Genomic DNA, 12,185 nt, shown 5'->3' with positions numbered 1-12,185 from the left:
TCAATGTATAACGTTTTTTGGCATCCTGTACATTGTCATTTTATTCGCGTATGACACAAAACATATCGTAGCTGTTTGGGAATCTTTCCAGGGTTATTTCCGTTTTTCCTGTTTGGACCTGCTACGATACAGCCGGATGGACGAGCTTTGTTGACGTTACGGTTCTTAAGGTAGCTCCGAGCAATGTGCCTTCTGAAGGCCAATTGGTCGAACCTATTTTCGCTAGATAAAGTATGTAGACGCCAAGTGTTAGATATGCTCATATGAAGCATGTATGTGAAGATAACCGACCACCATTTTTACCACGAATACCAATGCGATTTTCACGCATTGTTCCAGTTACTTTATATCCAGTTGCTTTCAAGTCTCGCAGTAAATCACAATTATTAAAAAAAATGTCAAAATAAATTGTATGTTCCTCAGGTATCGAAGGATTTTTTAGTAACAACGATTTGACAACTCTATGACCTTTTGAGGTGACAGATGTTTTTCCGCAATATACATCAAAAACATAGGAGTAACAATCAGAACTGGCTGCTACCCAGTTTTTGCAACGGAATCTAATTGACTTACTTCGAATGAATTGCTTAGAGGGATGGTGGCCATAATATTTTATTATTGATTCGACGATCGAAATGTTCTCATGAAATATCCCGGTCTGACAAAACTTTTGAATCAATAGGTCACGCAGGGCTCTAATTTTGAACATCTTATCATTGGAAGTATATGCAAGGCTATTATCAACTAAGTGAAAGCTTCGTTTCGTGACATACCGTTCGACACAATAGAATCTTCAAGATCTTCGTCATAACTCCAATATTGGCGCTCACGTGGTAGTCTATGATAGCCAGATAATATTAGGATACCCATAAATCTCCGTAGGTCATCATCGTCCAGTACGAAGTCATGCCTATTATTTTAGGCAGCATACAGGTTAGTGTTCTGCTTGATCAAATGGAGTACCTCCTCATCAAATATTTTTTTCAAAAATCTCTACCGACGAAAGGTTAGGTAGCTGTTCAATAACTTCGACTTTTCGCGATGAGCAATCATTATTCATAAACTGGGAGGAGTAAGACGGCGTGCATTTTTCCATTTTGGCCGTGAGTCAGACGGATTTAAACGCCTTCTTTTTTGCTACACAAGGGTTCGTCATCACTATCGTTCCATTCATAATCGTCATCGAAATTCGCATTACGGTGCATCAACATACATATCACATGTGCCCACTGTACTAAAAAAGCGACAGTTGACAAAATGATTTCCTAAATCCTGCAAATCACAAACATTTACACGCACGGCACTAAATAAGATTAGCTTTGTCTTTTTACACTTTAAAATTATGAATATTTAAGTGGTAATTCCAATATTTTAATGAAAAATCGCTAATTTTTCTTCTAACTCCGATGTGAAAACTGCATGTGCAAATGTCAAAATCTGGAGTCATCTGTTATACCAATTTACCTGTAATCTTAGGCAAAACGAAGATAATATTACAAGGTGGCTGCGCATCTAAATATTTTTGTTATAAAAGTCGTATCAAAGTTTTAGACATGGCTTGTATTGGTGTCGTTTATATAGTACAGAGAGCCCAAATGGGTTAAGACGGTCCATCTCATCCATGTTTTTAATGGGAAAGCTTTTCTGACATCGTCATTGTCATTTTCCTGTCGCAAAAGCCTTTCAGACAACACTTTCTGAAAAGCTTCCATTATAACTACGTCTTGCGAGACTACATTATGTAAAACGGTACACAAACAACACATGCACATACACATAATTATTTTTACAAATGCAAATTTTACCTTTCAGTTCCTTTAGTATTTCTGTCAAATGGTCTACATATAATCTAAAAAATAACGTGTTAAGTAACATTTAATTATATTATATCTACATAAGTATGTACATATAAATATATGAATAATTATACTTACATTGGGTAGGTAAGCTTTGGTTTGCATTAAAGTGTTGCATTTTATACATCCTTCAGATAATTTATAAGACTTTATATTTATAAACTTTTATTTAATTGTATATTGCAATTATTTAATCGTATCTTTCACAAAATTTATTTTTTATAAAGTTACTGAGGACTAATTCTCAAAGCTAACAAAAGCAGAGTAGTTCTTTTATAAACTGCTTTTTTCTGCATTATTTTATGGTTAGCTAAAAGTCCGCCTGTAAAAACTTACAAAACGCAAAGAATTTTATTCTCCTATTATTTACTTCTGCAGGACTTTTTAGTTAACTAAAAATCAACATAGAAAAATGTATAAGAGGTGATAAATTTTATTTTTGAGTGGCTTACTTCTGCATGAATTTAGGGTTGACTAGAAGGGAGGTTGGATAAATCAAAAGAAATTATTCCTGTTTCATTTCTGCATTACTTTAGGGTTAGCTATAAACTAAGATAGAAAAAAATTGGTTTAAAGGTATTTTTTGTGAGGCTGGAAGTCCCGACTGGGTATTAATGAATTTTATTTTTTTGTTTGTGTAATAGTAATAGCAATAATAGCTCTATAATAATAATAGTCATAATCAGTTACGATCCCTAATGTGTATGACCTGAAAATTAATAACTATTTTTGTAAATTCAAGACCGAAATAACTATTTTGTAATCAATTTTTACAAAAATAGTTATTTCGGTCTTGAGGGCGAAAAATTATAATTAAGTTATCTTTTTACTTTTACTTTACTTTAGAAAATAATAGTTTTAAAATTTTTCTTTTATAAAAGTCAAAATAATAGTTTTTTTACTTTTCTCATAAAAGTATAAAATAATATATGGTTTTTTACTAGTCACAAAAGTAATATTTGTTTTCAATTATATTTGACATTTATATGAAAAGTACTTTTAACTATTATTTTTGACTTTTATAATAAAATTAAAAAATAACTTTTATATTTGAAATATGCACTCGAGCTCGAGGCCACTTACAATAATCTTTGTAATTATTGTTATGAATAATTTTTGTTTAACTAATTTTTCTTTGATTGAAAAAATAAAAAAACATCAAATCCCGAAAATAAGTATTCATTACGTTCCCTGGAAAAACTGATTTCATAGAAATAAATATTACCTTCAGTAAAAATAGATATAATTTGTATTAATAACAAAACTAAATGTAATAAGTTAAAATAAACTATGTTCATTTAACTTAAAAAAATAAAAAATTTGTATGTTAATAAATTAAAGTTCATATCATTATAAAGTTAAATATAATTTTAAAAAATGTATGTAAAGTAAATGCATAGTTGGGCACAATGCATTACACCTTTTCAAGTTCAAAATGAGAAAATATAAGATTGTATTGGGAAAATATGAATTAAAATGAGAAAGCGTAAATTGAATTGAGAATGCGTAAAATGAAGACGAGAAGATGTAAATTTAAAATAAGAATATGTAAATCAAAATGAGAAAGTGTAAAATTGTGTTTCGAATGCATAAGTTCGTATTGAGAATACGTAAATTCAAAATTATAAAAAGTAAATTCAAAATGGGAAAAGGTAATTTTAAAATAAATTTTTTGTGAATGTGAAAATGAGAACATGCCCCTATAATTTTTTAGTGGTATTCAAAACAACGTCCACCACCTTAAAATTTTTTAGTGGTAATGAAACCACTAGTAGTAGAGGAAACTAAAATCGAATGCATCGTGCCCAACTATGAGTACGTGTAATTTATTGTAGAAATTAATGCGGGAAGAGGGGAGGGGGTATGAGGTAGGGATGCCGAGGGGAAGAGGAGAAAGTGAAAGGAAGGATGGGAATTTGGTTTGGAAGAGGAGCGGATAGAGGATCTAGCCCATATATATAATTCCAGTGAACACTATTTTCAGTTGTAACTACTTTGTATTTAAAAGCAATAAAGTATTTACAATTGAAAATAGTGTTCACTGGTATTATGTATATGGTCCTGCAAAGCCTTTATTCATCAGGCTCCAGCTGCAGGTCCATCACTGCCGTTGTTATAACTTTAATGGCCTTTGCTTGTTTTCGCTCCCTCATCTCGCTTATGGCAGCAACAATCATGTCACCAAACGACCGCAGCCTTCGGTTTTCCCCCAAGCGCTCCCTTTGCGCATCTTTGAAGAGCTGTTACACTTCACGGAAGTCTTCTTTACAGCTCTCCTGTGCCTCTTTCTCTTTGATGTTTTTGGCGTGGACGCCACTAGGTCAACCGAATCAATTCCCGTGCATCCTTCGCCTACATCTTCCGTAAACAGAAGCGGAGATGGTGGAGGCGGTTAAACACCTGCGACTCCTGTAGTGACAATATATTATTGGAGCATCTGGTTCTAAAAAAAATATTTTTTATTATTGTATTCAATATATTTAATATAAAAGTACTTACGGTCTTGGAGCCACATGTGCCTTTAAAAACTCCATATTTGGGAATAGATACCACCTGTGTGCAGCTGCAGCGCTTCCGGAAGGGGCATCAAGATTGCGCAACTCTCTTGTGTAGCGCTCGCGTAGTGTCGTCCACCGCTTGCTACACTAATATCCTAAATTGAAAATCTAATATTACGCAACACATAAATTACTCTAGTTTTTTATTTACCTGTTTCGTCACGCTCCTGGGCTATCTTTGTCCAAGTCGCCAATTTTTTGTCTAAGAGCTTGTAGCTTGGACAAGATTTATCGTACAGAAATTCCTGCTCGCGCACCAATTCAATTAATCGTTCGTCGTTAATCGTTCTAAAAAAGGAAAAAATATTGCTTAATAAATCATACTGAACTTAATGAATCATATTAACAAGCATAACTTACATTTTCTGGAATAAAGCGTCCGGTTTGAAATTTATTTTTAAATAAATGTCAATTTGTATGACAAAATTTCAAAATGAAATGGAAACGAACAAATGGCATCTCAAAATGTAAACGTCACTTCCCTGCAAAAATCGTGTGACCAAAAACGCACACAGCCACACGAATTTTTGACAGGGGTGACGATTTGGAATGAAAAATTGTGCAAATGAAATAGCATGCTGACAAATTTTGCTTTCCCACAATGTATCGTGCTCTCTCGCACCTATTATTTTCATAGGGATAGCATAATACGTAATTTTTGCGCCATTTCTAATTCTGCAGAAAAGTGGAAAATTTTTTCAATTTGTGTGATTTACATTTTGCAGAAATTAATATACGCATTCTTTAATATTTTTTGGTCTACTAAAGTGTGTTTTAGCCAAAAAAACTCATATCAATGTGTGCATGTTTATAAAGAAAGAAAGTGAAATATGTAATTGCATAGTATAAATAATCGTGAGCAATTCTAATGCAGAATAGTAAATTTTGATTTCCACATACATACAACAAAAAAATTCTTGTTACCATTAAGATTTATTATCCAAATTTGAAAAAAAAAAGATTAGAAAATTCGTTGTAAAAAACGGCTATGTGTGCAATAAAATAGCCTCTCGTGTTGAGATACCCCTCCATGGTCTCCATTAATTATTGTGACGGAGGTGTGTTTGCAGCAGCAAAGTGAACCCAAACAGTGTAGGTCGTGGTGGTTGTTGTTCGTGGTCCGCATCAACTGGAACAGGTGGGGCAATGACGCCACATCCAGTTATACCAACATATATACCACAACAGCATCCGGGTAATGCAAGGCCACGATAGCAGCAGCAACAACCTCCCAAGGCTGGCTATCATCGCTGATTTATAAAAAACAGTGTTGTGCATCTGTAATGCTTAAATATTTCCTCTGTTGAAACAGTTTCCACGATTCCCTGTTCAACGAAAGCAGCAGCCAGCGTATGCCACCACCGAACAGCTGATAACAAAAACTTGGATGCACAGCAGTTTAAAGCCAAAATGGAAGTTGAGGAAGTATCTGAAAATAAGGTTAATATATGTTTCGCGTTATTAACAAAATCGCCCTAAATTTTATGAATTAACAGATCGCAACGAACGACAAAGCACCCGAACGTGTGATCAAAGAAAGCACTACAGAAATTATTGCCGGCGGGGCCGTATTCTACAATCCAGTACAAGAATTTAATCGTGATTTAAGTATTTCAGTACTTAATGTATACTCAAAGCGGTTGGTAATAGAGCGGGAAGCGGCGGCGCATAAAAATCCACAAAATACAAAGGAAAGCAAGCAATGCTAATGACAAGAAACTCGGCTGGTGGTGTAAAATACGACGATGGACTGCGAATATTGGAAACGCTTGCTGCAACAGGTTTACGTAGCATAAGTTATGCAAAAGAAGTAGCAGGCGTGCGTGAAATTGTTGCAAATGATCTATCTAAGGTGGCAGTAGATTCCATTAGCGTAAATATGCGACACAATGGAGTGGAACATTTAATTGTGCCAAGCGAAGGGGATGCAATGTAGGTTTGATATACGAATCAATAGCTAGTGATTTAACTGTAATAATCAATAATAAAATTCGCAATAGGACTCTCATGTACCTTTCAACTTCATATGAGAAGCGTTTCGATGTTATAGACCTAAATCCTTATGGTTGTCCGAATCGCTTTCTGAATGGCGCTATACAATCACTGACGAGCGGGGGTTCATTACTTGTAACTGCGAATGATATGGCTGTGCTGGCAGGCAATACGCCTGAAGCCTGCAATGCCAAATATAGTTCTGTGCCTTTGCGTATGAAATGCTGCCATGAGATGGGATTCCGTATACTATTGCATTGCATTGAAACGCACTCTAATCGTTATGGAAAATATATTGAGCCACTTTTGAGCATTTCTGCCAATTTTTATATACGCGTATTTGTGCGTATGTATAAATATAGCATGAGGTTGGTATACAGCATTTTGGCCTTTTACCACAATCCAATTACTTACCATATGTTTATATTATGAACACAGCAAACAATGAATGGTATTTCAATGCACTGGTTGTGATACCTATACGCTACAGCCTATGGGTATTGTAAAAAGCAAGATCTCAGATAAAGGCAATGCGGAAGTAAAATTCGGTATACCAACTGGACCAAATGTTAATACAAATTGTGCGCATTGCGGTGATAAACATCATGTAAGTTTCAACTATCCCACTTAAGTATTTAAACTCGAATAAATCAAATTATTTCCTTCTTACTTAATTGGTGCTTAACCGTTTAAACGGTTACGTCCGTTCAAAAAGGCGCGTCAGTCGCTTTTTCAGAGGGTTAACTGGCACCAATTGTTCACACCAAATTGTTTCTTATATTCCCAAATATAGATGGCGGTCCACTTTGGTCGCATCCCATACATGATCCAACGTTTGTTGAAGAATTGCTACAAATCATAGAAGAAAAACCGCTAAGTGATTTGGACACACAACGTCGTTTAAAAGGTGTGTTATCGGCGGTATGCCTGAACTTGTATTGGGTACATGAGTTTTTATGTAAAAAATATTCATCATATCCAACATCAATACCTCGCATTCAATTGTGGACGCTGTACGCACTACATTGGGTTCACGTAATATGGACAAGCATATTGTTGATTCCAGTGGTAAGGCCACAATTTCAAATGATGGGGCAACCATTAAGAAACTATTGGATAAAAAAAATAACACAACGTAGTGTGCTCAAGTGGTATAAGCTTATCTGGAAAAGATATTTCGTAACGAAAACCCTGGAAGATTACCGCGCCTTGTCTGCTGTGGTTCAAAAAAATATAACTTGGATGTTTGTTGCTCTTTTTCAATTTTCCTGAATACAAATGTCTGGATTGGAAAAATTTTAAGCAAATAAAGCTTGGCGTGCAAAAGTCAAGAAATTACTTGTCATGCAACGGTAAATGCTTATAAATATATCATTAAAATTGTATGCTTGTTTATGATGAGCCATTCGAGTGAGCATGGAGATGGATGTTTTAAATACTGTAGAGTAAATTGGCTTACTATATAAGAATTTGAAAATTTTCCAAATCTTTGACTAAAAAGTAGCTACTAGCTTGTAGAACTTTATTACTTTACTTTTAAAAAGATAAATCACTTTAGCATGGTAATATATACCTATTATTAAAAATTAATACAAACAATATCTTCAACATTTTTTTCTCGATTCACGAACACATTTAGAAAGGCTACAACGCCTGCTAAAGAGCCGGTATCTTGCCAACGCTTTAGCTTGGATTTAGAGGAGGATCTACAAACTTTGCTAGAAGCACGCGCAAGCCGTTTCGAAAAGCACCTTTCTCAGAAAACATTTGAATAACCCCGTATATTAGAAAAGCCCTATCACAGAATTCGGTTGAAGAATGCCCTAACTCAGATTTGGCTTCAAAAATGACCGATCTGAGCTCAAATACAACACATTTTGACAATAGCTGGAGTGTTTATGAAACAAATTCTAAGATAGGGCATTCTTCAAACGAATTCTGAGAAAGTAAGTTTTGAAACGGCAGCCGAGATTTGGTGATATTCCACTCAGCAGCCGATATGAATATATGGTAAGTCTCATTTTTACCGACCTTTCCTTTTTAAAAATGTGCTTAACAAAACTTTTTTTCTTTTAATGCACTCTTAAAATGAATCCATAAGCACTGTAACGTTAACAACTTTTTCATACTTGTTTTTTGATTTGTTTTGAGAGTGGCGATTTTAATATTAGAACGGCTAATTTAGACAATTAAAATAACAAAAATTACTACAAAGCCAAATTTTAGTGAGGACCTCTAGTTTACCATAAAAATATTAAAATTAAAAGTCCCCATATATCCTATTCGAGCTAAAAAAAAATTACTCGAGGTCAAAGGTCATTGCCTTAATAGCACCGCAGACAAATTCCTCCAATTCTTTTCTCCTAGAGAGAACAATAATTGGGGAATAGGAATTTCGAATCTTCGAAGTCAGCTGATTTGCCAATTGAAATTTTGTTGCGCATTTCTATTTTTGTTAACAAATTAAAAGTTTAGTTATTGTTGCGAATTTGTTTAAAATTGAGAAAAAAAAATATAAGCAAAGCAACAGGGAGCAACAAACGAATGATGCAACCATCTTTCACACGTTGTTATTGTAGCAGTGCTTCGCCCCATCCAATAGGTGCGACCGATCAGAAATTATCATCAATATCCTCTAACGGGAGACCAAGGAAACTTGCTGTTTCGACAGGGGGGACCATAATGAAAGGGGTGTTAGAGGCGTTGGTTCCACATTACAATTAAAGAGATGGTTGGTGTCATGTGGGGACACATTGCAAGCGGGACATACATTTTGTATGTCGGGGTTATTCTGGATAGGTAAGAGTTTAACCTGTTACAGTATCCAGAACGAAGTTGAGCTAGAGTGACTCGATTTTCTCTGGGGAGTATGCGTTCCTCTTCCGCGAGGTTTGGATACTTTTCTTTGAGTACTGGATTCACCGGGCAATTCCTAGCATAAAGGTCTGACGCTTGTTTATGGAGTTCGCCAGGACCTGCTTGTGTTTTTTCGCTTCATACGGCTGGGTTCTCAGGAGCCGTATTTCCTCAAAATGCTTACGGAGATGACTCCTTAGGCCCCTAGGCGGTGCTGGTTGACAATCAGATGTCTGTTGGGATGCTCAGGTTTCTGAGTATTCAACAGGAACTGTTTGGTCAGCATCTCATTTCTCTCCCTGATGGGGAGTATTCTCGCCTCATTATGCAGATGGTGTTCTGGGGACATAAGAAGACAGCCCGTGGCAATTCTGAGAGCGGTATTTTGGCAGGCCTGTAGCTTCTTCCAGTGGGTAATTTTTAGGCTTGGCGACCATATGGGTGACGCATAGCACTTAATCGGCTGGCTATTTGCTTTGTGCGTAGCCATGAGCGTTTCTTTTTCCTTTCCCCAGGTACTGCCAGCGAGGGATTTGAGGATTTTGGTACGGCTCTGAATTCTCGGAACAATTGCGGCTGCGTGCTCACCAAAATGTAGATCCTGATGAAAGTCACACCCAAAATTTTAAGGTGTAAGACAGTCGGTAGGGTAATGTCATATGGTCGACATTTGGCGCGGCCATGATTTTAATAAGATCACCGATGATTTGGTTGGTTACAATATCAGGTTTCGCGAGGCGACAAAACTGGAGAGATTGGGGAGATAGCTGTTTATTTTATTACAAAGCTCATCGGTGTAGGAAACAATAGCATAGGTGTAGAAGCAATAGTGACTCCTTCTGGTGGTAAAGGTAGTTATTCAAACTTCGCTATACTTTAACATACGATACTTTACCCCATTTTAACACAACTATCATTTATTGATTTTATTAAATTTTATAAAATGTTTCTTCCTCCACAGTTCCTTTTCCGTATTGGATGGTAAATATGGCTTTCGCATTTTCTCCATCAATAACTGTGACAAGGTGGAAAAAATCTATGCGCGTAAATCGCAACATATCTTGGTCGAGCGTTTCTTCAATAGCTCTCTAGTGGTGATGGTGACAGCAGAGAAACCCAACTGTTTACAAATGTTACAATATATAAATTGCGTCTACGGCTCAAATACCCACAGTATATGAATGAATCGAACGCACCTAATTGTCTGCCTAACGGATAGTATACATAATCATCAAATCGAAAATATTGCATCAAACGAACTGGGTCTGAATACTGAAACAGTACACATATTCAAAATCGATGAGAAGGCTGTGATGATGGTATAGGGTGAGTTGTTGAATAACATACGAAAACCACTTTAACCCATCTATATATTTGCATTACAGCTAAAGCTTTACAAACACCAAAATTGCTGGCGCCAAGCAATTGGAAAAGGCAGTGAAGCATTCATCACACTGTACGCATGGTGCAAGTTAGAAACTGCTGTTGTAACTGCTGCCACCGACACACGGTCATCTCTACATCGCCGAGTAGCGGCTCGTCCAACTATCTATCGAAGACAGTATAATCATATCTTTTGCCAACACAGGTTAGCGATGTGCTTGCACAGGAAAAGATTTCAATTGAACCCAATTAAGAGAGTTTATTTATTATTAAAGTACTTACTTTTCTTTATATCAACAGTATTAATTTAAGTTGCAATTTCATGTACATATATAATAAGGGATGTGATACGATTGCTGTCGGAATTAGATTTGAAACCAATCAATACTCCTGCTATGGGTTGCAGAATTATTGCTTGAATGATTAGATTTAGAACAATAATAAGTCTGACTCAATTACTAGTCGTACATTTTTAAGTTCATCAATTACGACAGCAATCGGATTCCATGACACCTTTGAATATTCTTGATCTGAAAAAAGAGTAAACTTAATCTGAATTTCTACTGAGCTTTAAGTTGTAGATTATTGAAATAATTGGAGTTTTTTCTAAAGTTTAAAATAATTTTCGGCTCGCTTAGAAAATATTTCAATTGGAAAACAAAAACCAATTAAGCGATATATTTATTATTAAAGTACTTACTTCTTTTTTATATGAACTGTATTAATATAAGTTCCAATTTCATGTACATATAATAAAAATAATAAATATTGAAAATTCAATTTTTTTGGTTCATATTTTATTCATATGGCTGCTCCAGGTAAAGTAAATCTGCAGGTAAAATTCATGCTATATGGCGGTTATATAAATGGAAAACCGCAGTAAACTTTATTGTCAAAAGACTCGAAAATGTAGAGTGAAATGACTGAAGAAATGACCGCCATTTGACGAGCATTGTGCCGTGTGTGAGCAGAACAGTGCTATGCTCACATCCTATAAGTGGGAGCGGAATGCACGATCGCATTAATAGGAACGAAACGGAAAATTTGGTCACAAAAGTTCATCACGCCCATGCAAACGTGACTATGAATATAACCGCTGCAGAAAGTCACAATGGCCGTAAAATGACTAGTAAAATGACGTGGAGCGTTTTTGCAGGGTTAGAACTTATATAGAAAATCAAAATTCAACAGACTTCTAAGACAACCCTGCAAAAACGCTCCACGTCATTTTACTAGTCATTTTACGGTCATTGTGACTTTCTGCATTGTCATGGAGGACATGCTTCAAGAATTTCTATGAAGACATTGTGTTTTGATGTTGAAAACTTAGTTTTGAAAGTTTACGCCGAGTTTTCGAATAGTGCAAAGCGCACCAAAGGACTAGAAACCTTTTTTGAAGATTTTGAAATTGAGTACAGAAAAGTTATTCGGCACGGACCGACCAGATGGCTTGCTTTAGGTAAAGCTGTTGATCGTTTAATACAATCGTGGCCTGCCATATCGATGTATTTTAAAAGCCGGGGGGAATCTAAATGTCATC

General features: G+C 35.7%; 1 pseudogene; it reads left to right on the top strand.

Annotated features, from left to right (window-relative positions):
• The first annotated feature begins 5,791 nt into the window (after nucleotides 1–5,791).
• Nucleotides 5,792–8,319, top strand: LOC137252002 (tRNA (guanine(26)-N(2))-dimethyltransferase-like; annotated as a pseudogene).
• Nucleotides 8,320–12,185: the final 3,866 nt, after the last annotated feature.

The sequence above is a fragment of the Eurosta solidaginis genome, chromosome 5 (assembly GCF_040869045.1).
Source record: "Eurosta solidaginis isolate ZX-2024a chromosome 5, ASM4086904v1, whole genome shotgun sequence".
In the NCBI taxonomy this organism is placed as follows: domain Eukaryota; kingdom Metazoa; phylum Arthropoda; class Insecta; order Diptera; family Tephritidae; genus Eurosta; species Eurosta solidaginis.
Note: the sequence above shows the minus strand (reverse complement) of the source record. Positions and strands in the feature narration are given on the sequence as shown.